Below are 20,060 nucleotides of genomic sequence, written 5' to 3'. Positions count from 1 at the left end.
GGTGAGAGGTGTTGTCCATGATGGATGTCAGCTTAGGCAACATCCTTCTCTCCCCCACTTCCTCCACGGAGTCCAGAGGACCGTCCAAGACAGAGCTCGCTCTCCTGATCAGTCTATTGATCCTGCTCCTGTCCCTGTCCGTGCTGCCTCCTCTCCAGCAGCCCACAGCATAGAAGATGGCTGAGGCCACCACAGAGTCATAAAAGGTCCGTAAGAGAGTCCTGCACACACCAAAGGACCTCAGTCTCCTCAGCAGGTGGAGGCGACTCTGGCCCTTCTTGTAGAGGGCGTGGGTGTTGACGGACCAGTCCATATAGAACATTTCTATAACTTATAGACAACTTATACCAACGAATGCGTAGCGTGTTGCCGGCGTTCACAACGTATGCCCGACGCCGGTCTAACTTATGCAAATCGCATGGCAGCGTATGGCCGACGATTACGTGACGTAGCCTATAAAATGGTTGCTACCTGATGACTGAAATCATAACCTCACTAGACATCGCAGTGTCAAAATGCCGAAAAAAATGTCAAAGACTGCTGCCAAGAATTATAGTAACGGACGACGAGGGCGAGGACGTGGACGTAAGAAGGATCCGTCGCCACCCACAGCCTCCCCCTCCCACTCTCACTCTGATGTAGATGAGGCAGGTTCTAACGCCTCTCAGGCATCGTCAGTGGAACCGGAAGGTGCTTCCCCAGTGGCCACTATGTCCTCTCAGCAAACCCTTGCCAAGAAGCGAGCAAAGAAGACACAGTTTTCTGTCAGTGTCCAAGAGGAGCAGGTAATATGTGATTTCCTTCGCGAGCACACCATCCTCTGGGACATAAAGAAGACAGACTACCGGAGAGTGGACAAGAAGGCAAAGCTCTGGGACGATCAAGCCAAAGCCATGGACAAGACTGTCGAGCACCTTCAAGGGTGGTTCAGATCCCTACGAGATACCCACACCCGCCTTGACAAGAAAAAGACTATTACTATTACTATTTTTTACTAATCAATTGTCATTAATCGCAGGTGAAGGCAACCATTGCCGCTCACAGCAGGGACCTCGCGGCAGCCAAGGCTTCCTGTGCAGACAATGTGGTTGATGACGACAGCACACCCTCCCCTGTGCCCTCTGCATCCTCACAAGGTAAGGCAAGCGTGGCCAAGACGATGACCCGTTGCTGCTGTCACTCCAGAAGAGAGTGTACGAGTCTGGGGAGATCCTCAAAGGTCTCACACAGCCTCAGCCCATCACAGCCACTGCAGCCTTTGCCAACTACGTGCGTGACAGCCTGGTCAGTATATCCAAGCGCAAGTTCCGGAAGGCACGGTCCCGCATCAGTGAACTGATGGACGAGGACAGTGATGAGGAAGAACCTCCCAGAATCACCACCTTTCCTCCTCCTGCTTCCGTGCGACTCACTTCAGCACCAGCTACCTCCACCCCCAAGGCTTCGGAGATGTACCAGCCACCTCCCCGCATGTGGAGACACAAGGCACCAACTGCGTCACTCTGGGGTTCGCAGACCGCTGAGTATGTGGAGCAGTACATGCAGCAGCCACTGCTGCCACGGTACCATCAGCACCGACGTCAATACCACTGGATGACACCTCCTTCTCAGCATGGGTTCCAGCTGATTCATCACACCACGCAGCAGCCAAGTTCCGCCTCTGTGTCTTCTGCTCTTGGTTCGGCTGGCCAGGTGCTACACCAGAGCGCCAACACTGCCCTTGACACCAGCGATCAGAGTCTGTGTAACATTTCTGGATTTTCAGCAATGCTGAACTCGTGTAGTGGTGTTGATGCTACAAGCAACCCGTCTCGGGAGTTAGACACACCTCCAACAGCAGAGAAGAAGTAGCGATAGTGACAGTTCAGTGTCATAGTGCTTCTCAGTGTCTGCAGAGACGGTGTTTTGGGCATTTAATTTTCACCATCTTGTATGATCATTTTGATCATGTTGTACCATTTTGTTATAAACAAGAGCACTGAACAAAAGTTGCTTCAACTTTTCATGTTTATTCATGCACTCAGAAAATGGTATAATAATATACGTATGGTACATGTACATGTTATGACATGTATATTATTCTAAGAAAGATAACAAAAATTGTCCCACCAAAGACAATTAGTGGGAAGCCATGAGCAGTCTCTTGGAGAGATTATGGAGACCATCACTGTCTTGTCTGCCAACATGAGCGCAATCGATCAGTACCTTGAGCGTGTCCTTTCTCCCGGACTTACGGAAAGCGCTCATCCCTCGCACAGCCTCGTAACGACCACACCACCTAGATCAACAGCTACCACAGGCTCACCACACCGGGAGCCAAACATTCCCCAAACTCCACGCTTTTCAGGGGAAGCTACCTCTTGTGAACAGCTCCTCCATCAGTGCTCGCTAGTTTTCGACCAGCAACCCTGTACGTATTCTACGGACCAAGCTAAGGTAGCTTTTATCATGAGCCTGCTCACCGACAAGGCGGCTACCTGGGCGATCTGTAAGTAAGGCTAAACCCGCCATTCGCTCATCTCTTTTGCTGTTTTTGTCTGAGATGAGGAAGGTGTTTGGCCACCCTATAAGTGGTAGAGAAGCAGGTAGTAGGTTGCTCGATATCAAACAGAAAGGACGCTCGGTGGCAGCCTTCTCTATAGATTTCCGCGTACTGGCCGCGGAGAGCGGATATGTGGAGGCGGCGCTACGAGGCATTTTTCATATGGCTCTCCACGTCCGTGTCAAAGATGAATTGGCAGTGCGGGATGACACCAAGACACTGGACAAATTAATCGATTGGCCATCTGCTTGGACAACCGGCTCAGAGAACGAGACCGAAAACACGCCGAGGAGGAAGGATGCAGCGGCACACTAGCGATCCCAAGACCGAGATTGCTCTCGATACCACGAAACCGGGAGAATGATATCATGGAGACATTGACTGCGGATCCACCGGCGGAGACACCCATGCGGCTGGGAGGTCGACGGCTGACATCTGCAGAGCGATCCCGTCTTTGTCGACTATGACTCTGTCTCTACTGTGGCGCCGCAGACCACCTCATCGCTAGATGCATCTTACGACCAGCTTGTCGTCCGGGATCACCACCTGACATCAAGGCCAGTCAGTCGGTATCAACTCAGGATATAAGGCCCAGGAAATAGACTCTATCTCAGAGACTTCCAAGATTCAGATACTGCAGGTGGCTGGGACTATCGCTGGGGGGGGGGGGAAGTGTTAAAATCTCTGCATTAATTGACTCCGGGGGGGATGACAGTTTTGTGGACTCTAATTTCGTTGAGAAGCATGGTTTCGCTAAAGTTAAATTAGCTAGTCCCAAGGAAGTACGCTCTCTGGGCTGTGATCTACTGGGGGTGGTCACTTACCAGGCCGACTCACTACTCAGGCTCTCGGGTAACCACCATGAGTCGATCCGATTCTTTATTATCCACCCAGTGGTTTTAGGTTTGACATGGCTTAAGCTCCATAATCCTTCGGTCGACTGGAATCATTCACGCATAACTAATAGGAGTATTTATTGCCATTCTAGCTGCCTCTGCTCTGCAGTACCCGAGAGCCCAGTTACTATCACCCCTCCTGAAAGCATTAACTTATCGGGTGTGCCGGTCGAATACGATCTGGCTCAGGTATTCAGGAATGATCATGCTCAGAGGTTGCCACCGCATAGACAGTACGACTGCGCCATTAAGCTGCTCCTAGATATATATATATATATATATATATATATATATATTCTGTATATACAGTATATATATCCGATCCGGAGCAGCAGGCGTTGAAAGAATACATTTCGTCGTCCTTACCCTCTGGCCTTATCCGCCCGTCATCCTCGCCGCTGGGAGCGGCATTTTTCTTTGTAGATAAGGACAAGACATTCGCTCCAGCTGTGTATGAAAATGTCATTAATGACGTTTTCAGAGGTATCCCAAACCAAATATGCTTTGTGTACTTACATCAGACCTGGGCATCATACGGCCCGACCCTGACGACCCTGACTGGCCCGCCCTAGTTGACTCTGACCACTGTGTAAGGTTAACTGGAAATTTCAAAATAAACATACTTTCTAATTTCACCTCATTCATGGACTAAAGCTGCACGGCTTTTATTCTGAAGGTGCTGTTTTTTTTTTTTATTCACGTACATAATGACGTAATACATATTGACGCGTAAGACGCGCACGTGATTGAACGTTATCAGAAGACAACTTGAGCCTTCAAAATGTCCGCCTAGGCTGAAAAAAAGTTTGTTTAGAGCAGATCGCCGTGTTTAAGGACTACAATCTGAGTCGGAATTACCAGACACGGAGAGAAATTTTTTTAAAATGACTGACGCCGAAAAAGCGCGAACATCGGACGCTTTGTTAGCTAAACTGCAAACGTAGCAAGGCTTTTTTTTACCAATAAAAATTTTTACTTTATAAAAGTAATAATACACCATAATCATGCATGAAACATTTATTAATCATTTTTTGAAAAAAATGCAATAGAGAGAGGTAGTGATGTTCGAACCGCGAAGTGGCAAGGGACAACTTTACATTTTTCAATAAGGAATCCTATTTTGCATAAATTCACTTATCACAATTGGGTCTGCAACTAATTAACGCCGCAAACAAGGGATTACTGTTATTTTTTCTGCAACCTGCTGCTACCTCTTCATGGTATGATAAAGACTAACTTTTCTAGTGATGGAAATTTCTGACTTCAACGTGCAATGTAGGTGTACATTGTGAGTGAAAAGTGTAACGAAATGTAAACAAAGGATAAATACCTGATTACACGATCTTTAGTTCTCAAATTGTATTGTCTGACGCAGAGCCTGACAATGTGCTGCCACATTCATCACCAGAGATACCAATAATTAACATCTGTGGGCTGCGGTCAGTCGACACTCATCTCCAGTAGCAACAGCAGGGACAGTTATGATACACAGAAAGAACTTCAGTGGTGATACAGTGCTGCACATCTCTGGCTTGACACCTTCCTTTAGCTCATGCTACTCCAAATCTGTCATGATAAGATTAATGTTTGCCTGGATTTGTAAAGTGAATCAGCTGTTCATAAACTGGATTTATACTGAAACGGACTAATGTGAACATTCCTCTTATGAGAGGAGTTAATCTTAACATGCATCTGAACATAAGATAAATAAGACATTTATTTCCAGAATATGCCTTCATTTTAGTTAAGAAACAGAGGACAGGTGATGAGCATAGCATAGAATAGTTATCTGTCAAGGGAAAATGGCACCAAAATAGTTGAGAGACAAGAAGTTTTATAAGAATAATGAGAGGGACAAGCGATTAAAACTTGCATGCAAGGAGACAAATCACTACAACCTGAACAGACAGCTCCTAAAGAAAATGAAAAAAAAAATATTCATGTTAAAATGTTAGTTCATACAGGAAGCCACATATGCGAGGGGAGGGGTGAGCTCCTCCTCCTGTGAGGGACAGAGACGATGAAGGGCAGTATCACATGCCTAGACACCCAAGGCTATTTGAATCAGGTGATAAGCATGGGGAGAACTTGTTTTGGAGGCAAAGTGATAATCATAGGAAGTTAATGTGACATTAATGTGTATCTTAGTGGAAATTCATATGTATGTTAGTGAATCATTGTAACTAATATAATATTAGTCAAATCAAATGGAATCATGGACACACAACTAGCATGCCCAGGATTTTCCAGTACTCCTTGCGTGGTCAAGCAGTGGTCGAAAAGACCTGAATTTACGGACTGAGCACTATGTTGGCTCTCTTCATATGTAAATGAGGCATTCCTTGATGAATCAGCAGAGTGGGATGAGAGACATTCATGTGTAAATGAGGCCATCACCAGAGGATTCAGCGGGGATGAGAGACTGATAGCAGTTACTCAGAACCACAGGCAAAAAACAGAATGTGATGGCATGGAAAAGTACAAATAAGTGAATAAGTGGTACAAATAAGGTACAAATAAGTGGTAATAAATGTACAAAATAAGTGAATGGAAAATAAGAGAGAGAGTGATTGAGACTCATTTGACCAATAGTAGTATACTGTATGTGCGAAATGGCGTAAGTTCACACATCCATGAGAAGTGCCTCGAGTCGCCTTCAGAGCTTCCTCTGTTTCATCACTCTTGACTACTAAAGGTCAAATGACCACTTTAGACAATTCATTAAGCCAAATTCACCTCCTCCTTATGTGTTTGTTAATCTCCAGTTATGAGAAGGAAAAAAGATTCACACACCAGATTAGATTGACAAAATGTATTGAAAAATAAATCAGACAGAATAATTTAGCAACTCAGAATCCTGGACTATTTCTCTTCCCACGGACGCCTTTCGCCTCCTCTCAGAAGGAAGAAAAACAGGTCTCGATCTGCTTTTTTATAATTGTTTTGCTGAGACCATTGGCGCCAGTCACTCCAAAGATAACTTTCCCCCGGATTCCTTGACAAAGTTGTGTGACGCCTGCAGGTGATATTTGCTGAGCTGTTGACACCTAGCTAGCATAAATAAGACATTCCTTTCCCCAGTCTATCTCAAGGCTTCTGACTTATTTGTGCTTCCCTATCTGGCTGCTGGTCCCGGCTGGCCTTTCTATAAACTACTTGTCATCAGTTAATCATAAAACAGTTATAATTGTACTGTACTTATATTAAGGCACTCATTAATGTTGGCCTACAACTCCCCACATTTTTGGCCTCACAAAGATACAAAGAGACATCTTCAAACACGGATGTTATTGTCCTCCAAAGTGTTTGGTTCCACCGCATATTGTCCAACGTGGATTTGTGGATAGGGGAAGATGTGTGTGAATTATCTCCGCCCAGAGGATTATTGTGCCTCTGTAAGAACGGTGTTGGACATCTTCAGTCCCTTTCTTCTAGCAGAGCAATGTCATCTGTAGGGTGTCGCTTTTTTTTGATGAGGGGCGGAGATGAGCTGATGACTTGGCACAGTTGGTGACCCGGCATGTCACATGCAGGAAGTCGATGGTCGCCCAATCTCCTCCCCGCCTGTGGTCACCTGGATGCACTGGAACTGGCTCCTTCCTCAAATGTGGCCCCCGCGCTGGCATCACCTCAGCTAGACTGGTCCCCTCCCATAGCTAATAGTATGCCTGATGCGACGCTGATTTTCTGCACTATTTAGCTATTGTTTATTGGTAACTCCTAAGACTGTGTTTAACTGCAACCTTTAATATGGGTGACCGTGTGTGATGTAACCTAAATGACGGTAGCTAATATATTGAACAATACCTGATTTATACTATGCTAAAATTTTGCTGAGTAACTGAAGCTCTGAAACATCTAAAATGATAACTGACTGACTCCTTGAGTAAGTGAACTATTGAGGAAGTACTGTAAGTGCACTTTGACATTACTTATTCTATTTTGCCACGCCCTTAGACTAGAAGGGAAGCGTCCAGTTGCTCTGCTACACCCTCAAAGCACTCCTGGTTTATTTAACAACCTTTGCCAATTATAGTTATTTGACAGATCAAATCTAAATTATTGACAGTGATCCACCATAACAAAACAATCCAAAGCCCGTCCCCACCTGATTACAAGCTTTAAGCTCGCCTGGCACGCCCCGAGACAACCCCATGGCTTCGATGCAGACTCTGGGACCGAAGCCCACCCAAGGAAGACTCCTCCTCTCTCTGGTAAGGCCCAAAATCCCAGGTCCCATCTCAGCCACCTGCAGGGCTACGCCTCTCTGGGGAAAAACATAGGAATGTTCACTCTGATGCACAAGTGCACACGTGCCAGTCCATTTGGCCAGTTAATGTAGGTGTCGCCTGCTTTGGGCATGCTTGATACGAGTGTTTCCAGGAGGCTAGTGGGAACATTGCTCCAAGTGGTGAAGATGGCTTCACGAAGGCCATCAACTGTCTGGAACTGATGGCCATTTTTATAAACTTCCCTTGCCATCCATCCCCAAATGTTCTCTATGGGATTTAAATCAGGGGAACATGCAGGATGGTCCAAAAGAGTGATGTTATTCTCCCTGAAGACGTCCTTGGTCAAGTGAGCATTGTGAACTGCAGTGTTGGCCTGTTGAAAAACCCAGCTGTTACCACACAGAGGAGGACCCTCAGTCATGAGGGATGCCCGCTGCAACATCTGCACGTAACCCTGCAACCCTGCACCTCCTGAAGCTCCAGTGTTCCACTGAATGAAAAAGCACCCCAGACCATGATGGACCCCCCCTCCACTGTGCCGGGTAGAAAACATCTCAGGTGGGATCTCCTTGTCATGCCAGTAACGTTGGAAGTCATCTGGACCATCAAGGTTACATTTTTTCTCATCAGAGAATAAAACTTTATTCCACCTTTCAATGTCCCATGTTTGATGCTACCTGACAAAGTCTAAACGGGCAGTTTTGTGGCGTTGAAGGAGACGAGATCTTTGAATTCGGTTTCTTAAACCCTTTTCCCGCAGATGCCGTCTGGTTATTGGTGGTGATGGCTATTGCGCCGCAGTCGGCACCAGTAAGGGCCTTAATGTGGGTCAAAAACCGCCCTGTGTCTTGATGGACAGCCAATTGGATCCTCCGGCTCAGCGTAGGTGTGATTTTTTTGGGTCTACCACTTTACTTTTTTGTTCCATAATGCTCAGGATCTTTAAAAAAATGTAGAATGACTGTCTTACTGCACCCAACCTCAGCAGTAATGGCACGCTGCGAGAGACCTTGCTTATGCAGCTTGACAACCCGACCACGTTGAAAAAGAGAAAGTGTCTTAGCTTTAGCCATCAGGAGGGCATGACAGTGTGAATGCCTGACAGAAAATGACAATTTTGAGCATATATTGGCATTTATAGCCTGTGGTCTTAAAGTTTTGATCAGCTGATAAACAGCTTATTTCAGTTTAATTGTTGTTTTCAATAAATTACTTTTTTAAAATGCTTTTTGTCTCACTCCCTCTTCTAATGTAGCTCTACTTAAAACCTCATTAAGATCCAAATGTGCAAAATGAAAACTCTAGCAATTTTCAAATGGTCTTAAGATTTTGATCAGGAGTGTACTTAAAACTAATGAAATTATCTGTTGGTGCTGTAAGTAAATTTAACTTGGTAAATTAAGATTCCTAAATTAAGATTTCTATATCTAAATAAAGCAGGACCTTTAAGCTAGAAATACTGATGTTCAGAACGAACTACTTCATTAAACCAAGAAAAGTGAAATATTATGCAAATAAGTGAAAATTAAGTTACATATTAGTACAAAAGGAATAAAGCCATATTCTGAAACTTGCTGATCTTGAAATAAGTCTAAATTAAATAGGCCAAAAGTATTTACAAAAAAATCTACTTGTTCCACAAATATATTAACTCCTACTATTAAAAATCACGGCTCCTAATTTGATAACATCAATAGTTATTTTATTTAACCAGTATACCAAGTTGCTCTACAAAGTCTGTAATTTAGTCATTCATCTGTATTGGTCATCAAAAATAGTTTGGCGACAGTATGCCATTACATTTCTGTTTAATAAACTGAATGTTAAAACGTTTATCAGTTCTTAAATTAAGCATCCTATGGATTTTATGGACTCTTTAAACCAGTTTTTATTTGTTGGGAAAACCAAAATAACTTATTTTGAGAGTTATTTGTTCAATTTTAACATTCCTGAACTAAACTAGACAAAAAGTAATCTCTCATTCTAAAATTAAGATTACTCTATAAAGTCAATGAATAAATCACCCTTAAAGCTAGGCACATCAGCTAACACGTCTAAACGTATGATTTAAAATCTTGAGTGTATGTCCCACCCCTGTAAGGGAATTCAAACTAACAATTTTAGTCCAGTAATTTTGCCTAACACCAAGAACACTTACTGGGATCAGGTGGCTATTTTAGTTTACTTCTAATTTACGCTATGTGTCAACAGGGGTGCTATATGTATTTAGAAAATAAGACGTGACAAGTCAGTCTCCCACCGTTCCCTGTCCAACTCCCATGGTCTTTCCCCCACAAAGGCCTGTTGTTTTGGTGCCACTGACGCAGCTTGTCTGCTCACACAGAGTTTGAAAGACATGTTAGCACCACAGGACAGTGTTTCAGAAGACAATCCCTGTGATTTGTTTATTATACAAAGCCATTTATTTTCGTTTTTTATTTTTTGCACATTTTTTGGCACATGGTTTCCACCATGTGTCAATCACCCAAATCATTTGAAAACTGTGACTCCTGGTGTGGAATTTAAAAGTTAAATACAAGATAGAGAAATGTGAGAAAAGGGAAATGTGGGCAATCAGCCATGGACTATTTATACCCTGCTTGGCCTCTCACTCATTCATTCTCAGTCATTCATTCATTCTCACTCGTCTTCTTGTGCACACCTGAATCACGCTCTCGTCTCGTCTCGTCTGATATACCATGTTCCCTAGCTTCTGGTCAACCATTCTACGTTTGTGAGTACAAGTTATTGTTCCTGCTTGCCATATTGCAGCAATGATTTTTTGTTAGCTTTCATACTGCTTGCCGAAGGAAAGACTTCTTGAGACGTCATCTGTACTTCTGTGAAGAAGGTGTCGGACATTTCGCTCCTCATCCGAAGAGCTTCGTCAGCGAACTAATAAGTGCTGGTAGCCTAGGCCTTAAATACAGTAAGAGTGGGCGGAATTGGTGTGCCAACACCCTCCTCCTATTGGTTCCTTACACTAAGCCTGGGCGGAGTTGTGGTCTAACCCTCTCCTCCCATTAGCACCTCCGATAAAAGGGAAGTGTCGCTCCCTGACTTGGGTATGAACGACTCTGATACTGGCTCGTTAGCATCTATTGTTCTGGCTCGGCCCTGGCTCCAGCTCATTTGCAAGACTAAGAGCTGTGGGTTTTGGTCTCAGTAACCTGCTGAACACAGGGTCCAAATTAAACCTCAAACCACCATTCCGATTCAAAGATGGGTTCTGTTGTTTGACAAAAATAGCTTCCTTTACTCCTCTTTTAAACCATCTGTTTTCTTTGGCCAAAATCTTTACCTCGCTGTCCTCAAAAGAGTGATTGGTTGCTTTAAGGTGTAGATGTACTGCTGATTGAGGCCCACTAGAATTGTCCCTGCGATGTTGATAAAGCCTTTTTTGGAGCATTTGCTTAGTTTCCCCAATGTAGTGCTCTTTGCATTCCTCATCTTTACAGTGGATGGAATAGACCACATTGCTCTGTTTTTGGTTTGGAGTCTTGTCTTTAGGATGCACTAATTTTTGTCTCAGGGTATTTACTGGTTTGAAATAGGTAGGAATTTTGTGTTGCCATAAGATCCTCTGGAGTTTTTCGGAGACCCCAGCTACATAAGGGACTACCACTCCTCTCCTTTTTGCTTCTGTGGGCTTTTGGGTTTCTTTCCCTACTCTCTTCTTTTGACATTTGTTAAAAGCCCACCGCGGGTACCCACAGGTTGAGAGCGCTCTCTGGACATGTTGTGTCTCCTTTTTCCTTCCCTCAGCACTAGTTGGTATTTGTTCTGCTCTATGTTGGAGGGTCCTAATAACCCCTAGTTTATGTTGTAGTGGATGGTTTGATTCAAAAAGCAGGTATTGGTCAGTGTGTGTGGCCTTTCTAAAGACCTCTGTAAGTAGCTGTCTGTCCTCTCCTATAATTACCTTGCAGTCTAAGAAGGCTAGTTGGTTCTCTTTAGTGTCCTCGCGAGTAAATTTGATATTGTTGTCCACCGCATTGATGTGATCTGTGAAAGACTGAATTTCCTGTTTTTTGATTATGACAAAGGTGTCATCCACGTATCTAAACCAGTGCCTTGGTTTTGTCCCTGAGAAGGATGTGAGAGCCTGTTTCTCCATCTCTTCCATGTACAGATTTGCCACTATGGGTGAGACTGGTGAGCCCATAGCACAACCATGAATTTGTCTGTAAAATTTCCCTCTAAACTGAAAATATGTAGTGTTAAGGCAAATTTCCAATAATTGGCAGATGTGGTCAGCACAAAGTTTTGTTCTCCGATGCAGAGTTGAGTCCTCGAGCAGTCTCTTCCTCACCACCGAGACTGCTGCTGAGGTGGGGACAGATGTGAAAACTGAAGTCACATCATAAGACACCAAGGTTTCCTGTGGCTCCAATCTGAGGTCTTTGATACTCGCCACAAACCCTTTTGCGTTCTCTATATGATGATCAGTGTTGCCTACCAATGGGGATAAGACTGTTTTTACATATTTAGCTACATTGTACGTGGTAGAGTCAATGTTACAGACAATGCTTGGTTTTCATCAGCTACTTTGTTAATACCTTTTTCCCTACTCCACTTTCGTCGTAGTGGTTTTTCTTTGTAGTTTATGTTTTTTCTCCTGCTAGTCTGTGTGTGCAGCACCCTTAGTTGTATTATTTAGTCCCCCTTTTCCCACGGCTCGGCCCGGTGTTTGGGTTTCTCTTTTTACTCTATGGACTTTCCTGATTTGTAACCCCTTTTTGATAGATAATACAATTTTGTTACATGGAACTTTTTGTGTCTTCTCTACATTCTGGAATCCTGTTACCGGCCACATGCCAGACCGTGACACCGTGCTTACATTTCTACGAGATAAGGGAAGCAGAGTATAGTACCTCCTGATTCAAAACAAGGACATGTGACACTCATGCTGTTGCTGAATGAGTGAACTAGAACTAGAGTTCAGCTCCATTTCCCGTAAATGCTTAATAGTCCATTCTTGAATTTTACGAAACATGTGTGGGCAAAAATTAATTTACTGAGCGATTTTATTAAGTAACATATGCAGGTAGATTTTAGAATAACTGTTTGCATTTGATTGAATTATTAGCTGAGTGCCTTTTTAATATAAGTACAGTATAATTATAACGGTTTTATGATTAACTGAGTGAGTGATTACAAGTATAACTTGTAATAGTAGTAGCTCACACATAGTGAAGGCCAGCCGGGACCAGCAACCAGATAAGGAGCCCTGTATTTGGAAGTCGTTTAAACTTTTGATATGGGTCGAATTTCCTAAACATATTTTTAATCAGAAAATAAACAAACTATGCAAGGTGTATGACATTCTTTCTTCATCTGTGAGTTCAGTGCAAAACAAACTTGTCCTTTTGTGTGTGCATACAGGTAGCCTTCACTCTGGTTGGTCCTTGTGTGAAGCTACATGAACAAGACTAGCATATCACTTATGTATTCATGCCGTCAATAATTTAGTCCAAATTGCTCTACTGTTTTAAAAACTACTTGATGTTATTTTTTGGTACCACAATTAGTTCACTCTAGTTCAGCAATCCCTGAATCTATGGCATTTATTGCTGTCCTCATCTTGCGGGGTGATGAAGCTTCCAACACTCCGTGATAGTTGGTCAACGAAAATGGGAAACCCACGGATCATTCAAATTATGTCCCGAAACCGCTACCAAGACAACATGTGACACCTACACTTTGATGACTGATTCACGGGCAGTGAGCGAGCAGAGACTAAGTTTGCTGCAATTTCCGCTGTGTGGGAATTGTCCCCAACTGCATCCAATCCTACAGTCCTGGTAGAACATGACCATTTATGAACAGCTTTACTCATCAAAGACTCGCTGCTGTTTCAGTACATTGTAACAAAACCTGACAAGTTTGGCATCAAGTTTTGGGTGGCTTGTGACTTGAAATCCAAGTATATTTGTATTGTGCTCCCAAATCTTGGCAAGGAGTTTGATGATGAAGCTAATGGAGCCATTCCTGGACAAGGACAGAACTGTCACCACGGAAATTTCTTCACATCGCTGTCACTTGCGCGACGACTGCTTAGTCGGAAAACCACCATCCTCAGCATAGTCAACAAGATTCGCCAGGAAATTCCGGTCAGACAGACGGACCACAGTGAATTCACCACGCAGGTAGGTAGCAGATCTTTTTTTCATCCTCTAAGTGTCATTGTGTGTAAAAGTGCTATGAAAATATACATTTATATTATCTTTAGCTTCATCTTATTTATTAGGTGTTTTCAACCACTGGTGCCACACTGACCGTGTATGTGCCGAAATGGAAGAACATCTACATCCTTATCAGCATGTGCAGCGTGGTTGAGACTGAGGACAGCAATAAAAGGAAGCCGTTTTAATTTTTTAGAATTCAGTTTTTTACCTTTTCCACTTATTTTACCAGCATAGAGTGCGTGCTATCTGGGTTTGTGACACATGTCACAGATGCAATTCCAATCGCGTCATTAATGTAAGATATTTTAATGACACTCTTATTTTGTTTACACAATTAGACAAATGTGGCAAAGAGCGCTTTTATTTTGAAACCCGGAATGTGTTTTGTGTGTGTGTGTTGAGAATGGCAATTGACGTGCTGGGTGCAAGATAAACGTGCCTCTCATCTCTTTTCACTCAGAACCTGCATGTCATTAGTGGGCTTTGTAAAATGGTCCTTACATTAAAGCATTAAAACACAACACAGTCAAAATATACTCATCCAGTCTGAGTTGCGCACACACACAGCTGCACAAGCCAAACTAAGCAAACCCCGCTGGCTTCCATTCAAGCTCCATAACAGAGGAGTTTCCAAGGTTTTTTGCCGCAGTTTTGACATGTTTAGTAGTGTTTGTGCGGTCCCTATTATCAACCAGTGGTTAAAGCGTCACTTCCAGTGCGAGCTCCCTACACCATGACGCAGAAGTCCGGGCACAGTGAGAGGGAACTCCCTCTGTAGCTATGGAGCCGAATAGCCAACGTCCAACGTGAAAGTAGGTTTGCCACGGTACACCGCGGACATGTCTACACGTTGGTGTTGCGTTTTCTTCTTGCGGGTGGCGCGAGTCGAATGGCAACCAACTTTGAGGCACATTACTGCACCTACCATGTTGGAGAGCCGTATCACGTTCGTAACTACCGGATCAGCCCGATCTCGTGGCGGAAGCCCATATTATCCAATCTTCACAATACAGCGGATTGGCAGCCGATCTCAATCCTGAAGATCGGATCGGACATCCCTAATGTAAACTGAAACCAAACGATTGTGCAGTCACTCTTGGCTGACATTTTTTTGGATGGATGGATGGATGGATAGAGAGATACTTTATTGATCTTCAAGAGAAATTCACATTTCCAGCAAATTCACATTTCCAGCAGCTCTGCAAAAATGCCATAAGGAACTTAATCACTTAAATCACAAAGTAAGTAAAATAAGATTAATGTCATCTGGAAACTATGTAATCCATGACAGAGTGGAGATGGTTACAGAACTTCATGCTTCTCATATGAAAAATCATAATACAATGCAAGTGCTGTTGTTTCCTGGTCTATGCAGTTTGAGAACCACTAATTATGTTTACATGCACACATTAATCATGCTACATGTGATAGACAATACATGCCGCCATCTCCACAATGCTACACGGCGACATGCAGGCTTTCAGCGGGTTGTGAAACTCATGGTCATACTTTTTTTGTAAATAACAAATTAAATGTAAATGTATGTTCATTTTGGTAATGGTGTGTTCTTTTATTTAACGATAATAATATACAACCAATGCATTTGACTCTGACACCACCTCGGGGTCAAAGTTGGGCCCGATCACTAGAGTACTGTACATGCAGAGACAAACTATGTTAACAAGCTTTTTCACTTGGACTGCTGAAAAAAACTCCCAGGCAAATGAGGATAATGGGAAGACAAGAAAGCAAAAGTCAAACAAGGTTATGAAAGCAGCTGCTTCAAATATGGTTCTGTGGTTTCTGTGCTAATGATCCATACCAGTTGTGTGGCCGTTGAGTTGCTCTGTGATTTTGGATGAAAGTTAAAGGAACTTTCTACAATGGAACTGAAGATGTTGATATTGCCATCCAATTAATTGTCTAAGTGTCATGTTCTGTGTGCTGTCTGCTGCCCTCTATCTGCCATGTGTTGCAGCACACTGCTGAGCCACTTGGGAGGAGCTAATTGACATACCTGTGTACAATTAACCATCAGGCCTTCTTAAGCTGCATTGTGGACTACACTCATTGCCAGATTGTTACCTGCTCCTCCCAGCATTGTAGTACCCTTGTGCTAGGTTACTTTCTGGTCGCCCTTTTCCTCCCTTTTAGTAAGTACCTGTTTGTTCCTTGCCAAACTATTTCCTGCAGTGGTTTGTGCTAGTGTTAGCCAGTGTATCCTGCTTGGTTCTCAGCAGCGTTTGAGTGATAATTTTTTTCTCTGCTTCATTTTTAGCAGCTCCTTTTAGTTCTTAGTGTTTTTCCCTGCTAGTTTCTCTGTGCTCAGCAGCGTTTTTCGTTATAGTTTTTTCCCCGTGACTAGGTCCGGGTTGTTTTCTGTTGTACTTTGTATTTTTGTGTTTCCTGTTTTTTTCTGCTGTGTGGACACTTTGTGTTAATAAAGTTTTGTTACGACTCTGCAATTGAGATCCAGTACTCTTGGCTTCAGCCATTTGACACAGTAAGACTGGATTTTTGGTGTCAGGTGCTAAAAACACTGCACCTGTCACCTGTGTTGGGAAAATTACTTTCAAAAGTAATTACTGTATTTTCTGGATTAAATAAGTCACATTTGTCAAAATATGCATAATGAAGACTTAAAAAAAACATAAGTGGCACTTGACTGTAAGTGGCATTTAGCGGTATTTATGATGGAGCTATCATCAGAGCAGCTTTTTTCTTTTCTTTTTTTTTTTTTTTAAGGAGTGTCATGGCAATGGTCAATGCACAAGGGAAGATGATAAAGAGGGAGAGGGCAACGTTTACACCAACAAGGACAAAACTAAAGCTACACAAGCTGAAATAAGCAAAAAAAAAATTAATGAAGTATATGGATACAATAAAACCTTACCTGTTTAACTGACTGTACCTCGCAGGAGAAGCCCAACTATGAAAAAAGTGCACATTAAATGGTCTTTCACTTATATAGCACTTTGTCACCTCCCAAGGCACTCAAAGCGTTTGACACTGTTGCACATTTACCTACTAACGACACAGCATCAGGAGGAAATGGGGGTTCAGTATGTTGCCCAAGGATACTTTGACATGATCACAGGAGGACGGAGGATCGAACTCGCAACCTCCAGGTTGGGAAATGACCACTCTGCCACCCCAACAGATTACCAGTTCACAGACATGACGCACATTAAGTGCTTGACTGCCTGTATTAAAATGTGGCACAACCAGTATTCAGATCAGGAAGGGGGAAGGGTTATGTGTGAAACAACCCTGGAAGCAGCATACCCCTGCGACCCTTGTGAGAATAAGCGGCATAGAAGATGGATGGACGCTCACAAACAGAAAATTTCCTGCACTTGAAAACAAGTGCAGGAAATTTTCATTGTCGAAACAAAACTCACCAAGCTTCATCCCATCCCATCTTCTCCTGGCTCCTGTGGAAAACGTTGGAAAAATGTCCCCCTCTCCCAGCTCAGAATCCTCCTTATACTGTCCCATACCCCTCGGGTGAAGGTAAGGAGAGTCTTTGATATCTCCAGGGGACCTCTTTGAACCTCTACTACTGGCTTGCTTCTTCGGATAGAACATCCTGACTCGGTTCCATTTCGTCTGACTTCTCGTGGGAGTCCACCCTTTCCTCATCTCCATTTGTTCTGCTTTCTCATGGGAAAGTGTATTGTATCCTTGTCCTGTCCTCTGAGTGTGATGTGTTCTGCTCGTACGGCTCGTCTCGCACAGTCATGTTATCACTGCGATGTCTTATCTTTTAATTAGCATTCTAGTGTTGTCTCGTGACTTGCAACTTGCAACCATTTGGGCTCTGTGTAATTATATTCAAATAAAAACAGTTTAGACTGTAGAAAGTTGATAACAAATACATATGTTGGCTCTCAGGAAAATACATACATATTTACATATGACCAATATTATATTTGTTATCGCTATGTATATGTAAATACCATACCCATGTTATATACTGCACACATCATGTCATTTTTACCATTAGCGTGCTAATATATGACAAATACATCCTTTCAGGACGAAAACACTCATATCCCGATACATCTAAGTTGAATATTGATATACAATATCCTGATATTTTTTCCACAAAGTGAGTTTAGACAAAGTCAAAGCCAAATATGCGTGTCAAGTTGTTTGTCTGTTTTAAAATCAAATCTTAACATGAGGACGTTCTTTGACATTTTAAAGCTTCATACAAGATGCACATTAAAACATTTTATTAAAAAATAGCCACTGAAAAAAGTAGGCCATTCTCTATTTTTTAAATAAATATAGAAAAAGTCCAATTTACATTTAGCAATGCTCAAATCCTCAGCTAATAACAAAAGAACAAAATATGATGGAGTTCCCTGTTTAAGAGGAAAATTTCAAATGGCAGCTCAAAAATACTTTAAATTGAATAGTAGTATTTTTGGTAAACATTTTTAGAAGAAACAAGCATGTCCTTATTTTGTGCCAGGAACACCAACCTGTCAACTGCATCAGGCTTAGCAAGGCTTAGTCTGTCTGAATTCCTCCTTCATTTGTGGTCGAGCTTGTTGTGCTAAATGATTGCGAAGCTTGCTGGACATTTCGAGTACATTGTTTTCAGCAGGTTTTTAAAGTTTTTTTTTTTCCACTTTTGCAATAGGATCATATATTGATTAATCTGATAGAACACCACTTTACACTTTTCCTTTTATGAGGAACGCAAAAGGAAAAAGAAGCAAGCAGTGAACATCATCATTTTTGTCAGCGACTGAGCCGCCAGGCTTCTGCTCCACCCCTCCTCCCACCTCCTGGGCAAAATATTAATATCTATATATTGCCCAGCCCTAATACAGTGATGGTTAAAAAATGTAAAAGCAGGCCTACTGGTTGTTTGGTGTGGTGCAATGGTGGGCGTGCCTGCGTGGACATGGTGGAAGGGTCGTGTGTGAACAATGACCCGAGGTGGATAAATAGCTCATTAATGTCATTAATGTGTAATGTTCACTGACTCCGTGACTAAGAAACAAAGATGCCATCACAGAAAAAGTTTGACTTTTGGACATGCTGAAGGAAGGCAAAAGTTACGGAATTGTCATGATCTGTGTGCTGCTTTGCTGCCATCTTTCTGCCATCTGTTGCAGCACACCTCTGAGCCGCCTTGAGGAGCGAATTGATCACACCTGTGCCTCATTAGATGAGCATTCTTAAGCTGTGTGCAAACGACACTCCAGTGCCAGATTGTTACCCGACGCTACACTGTGACATGCTCCTTCCAGCACTCCTGTACTCAGTGTAATTGGCTCTCTGGTCATTTCCGTACCTAGCCTTTGCAAGTACAGTCCCTTGTTCCCTACTTGGCTTTCTCCAGCAGCGGTACTTTAATGTTTTTGTGGTACTACTCTGCTAGTTTTTGTTAACAGCTCTTTTAGTTAATTCCTGTGTGTTTTTCTCTGCCCTATGTCCGTGTTTAGCAGTGTTTTTCGTTATTGTTCCCTGTGACTGGGTCCGGACGTATTTCAGTTCTACTTTGTGTTCTTGTATTTTTGTATTTTTGCCTAACTTGGACATTTTCTGTACTAAACTTTTGTTACACTGAATTATTGTCTCTGCATTTTGGATTCCACGGCCTACGGCCGATCCTGACACGAATACTGTAAATGAATCTTCAGTTCATGGAGGATGACAAGGAGGAGTAAAATATAACAACAGGAGCAATATGTTTTAACAAGGATACAACGCTACAGCCAAACGGCACCAGGATGAAGAGGCACGGTCAGGGTAGTGAAAGACGCCTGAGTCATTTAATAATTTCTTGTGTCCAACCTAGTAGGTTGATCATTAAAATTCAAACGAAATTTGAACTTTCAGAGTGTTTAAACAAGAGAGAAATGTGAGAAAATATTAATACCTGTCTGAGAAAAGTGTATGGTGTGGGGTTTTACAGTCTTAGAACATGTATAATAGTTCAAAAATAAAGTTGGCTGCTTTGCGGACTTAACTAAGTGCGGGCTTTTTTGGGAACCTATCCCCCGCGATAAACAAGGGAACACTGTCTTTCATTTCATTCAATTTCTAAGTATCTTTACTGAGAAATTGAATGAAATGTCTTGTTTGAATCTTGTGCATCAGCAATAAATCTCAGCAAGAAATGAAAAACAAACAGTGTCAATCTCCATCCATCCATCCATCTTGCAACTCGACAAAACCTAAC

The sequence above is a fragment of the Dunckerocampus dactyliophorus genome, chromosome 11 (assembly GCF_027744805.1).
Source record: "Dunckerocampus dactyliophorus isolate RoL2022-P2 chromosome 11, RoL_Ddac_1.1, whole genome shotgun sequence".
Lineage (NCBI taxonomy): Eukaryota > Metazoa > Chordata > Actinopteri > Syngnathiformes > Syngnathidae > Dunckerocampus > Dunckerocampus dactyliophorus.
Note: the sequence above shows the minus strand (reverse complement) of the source record.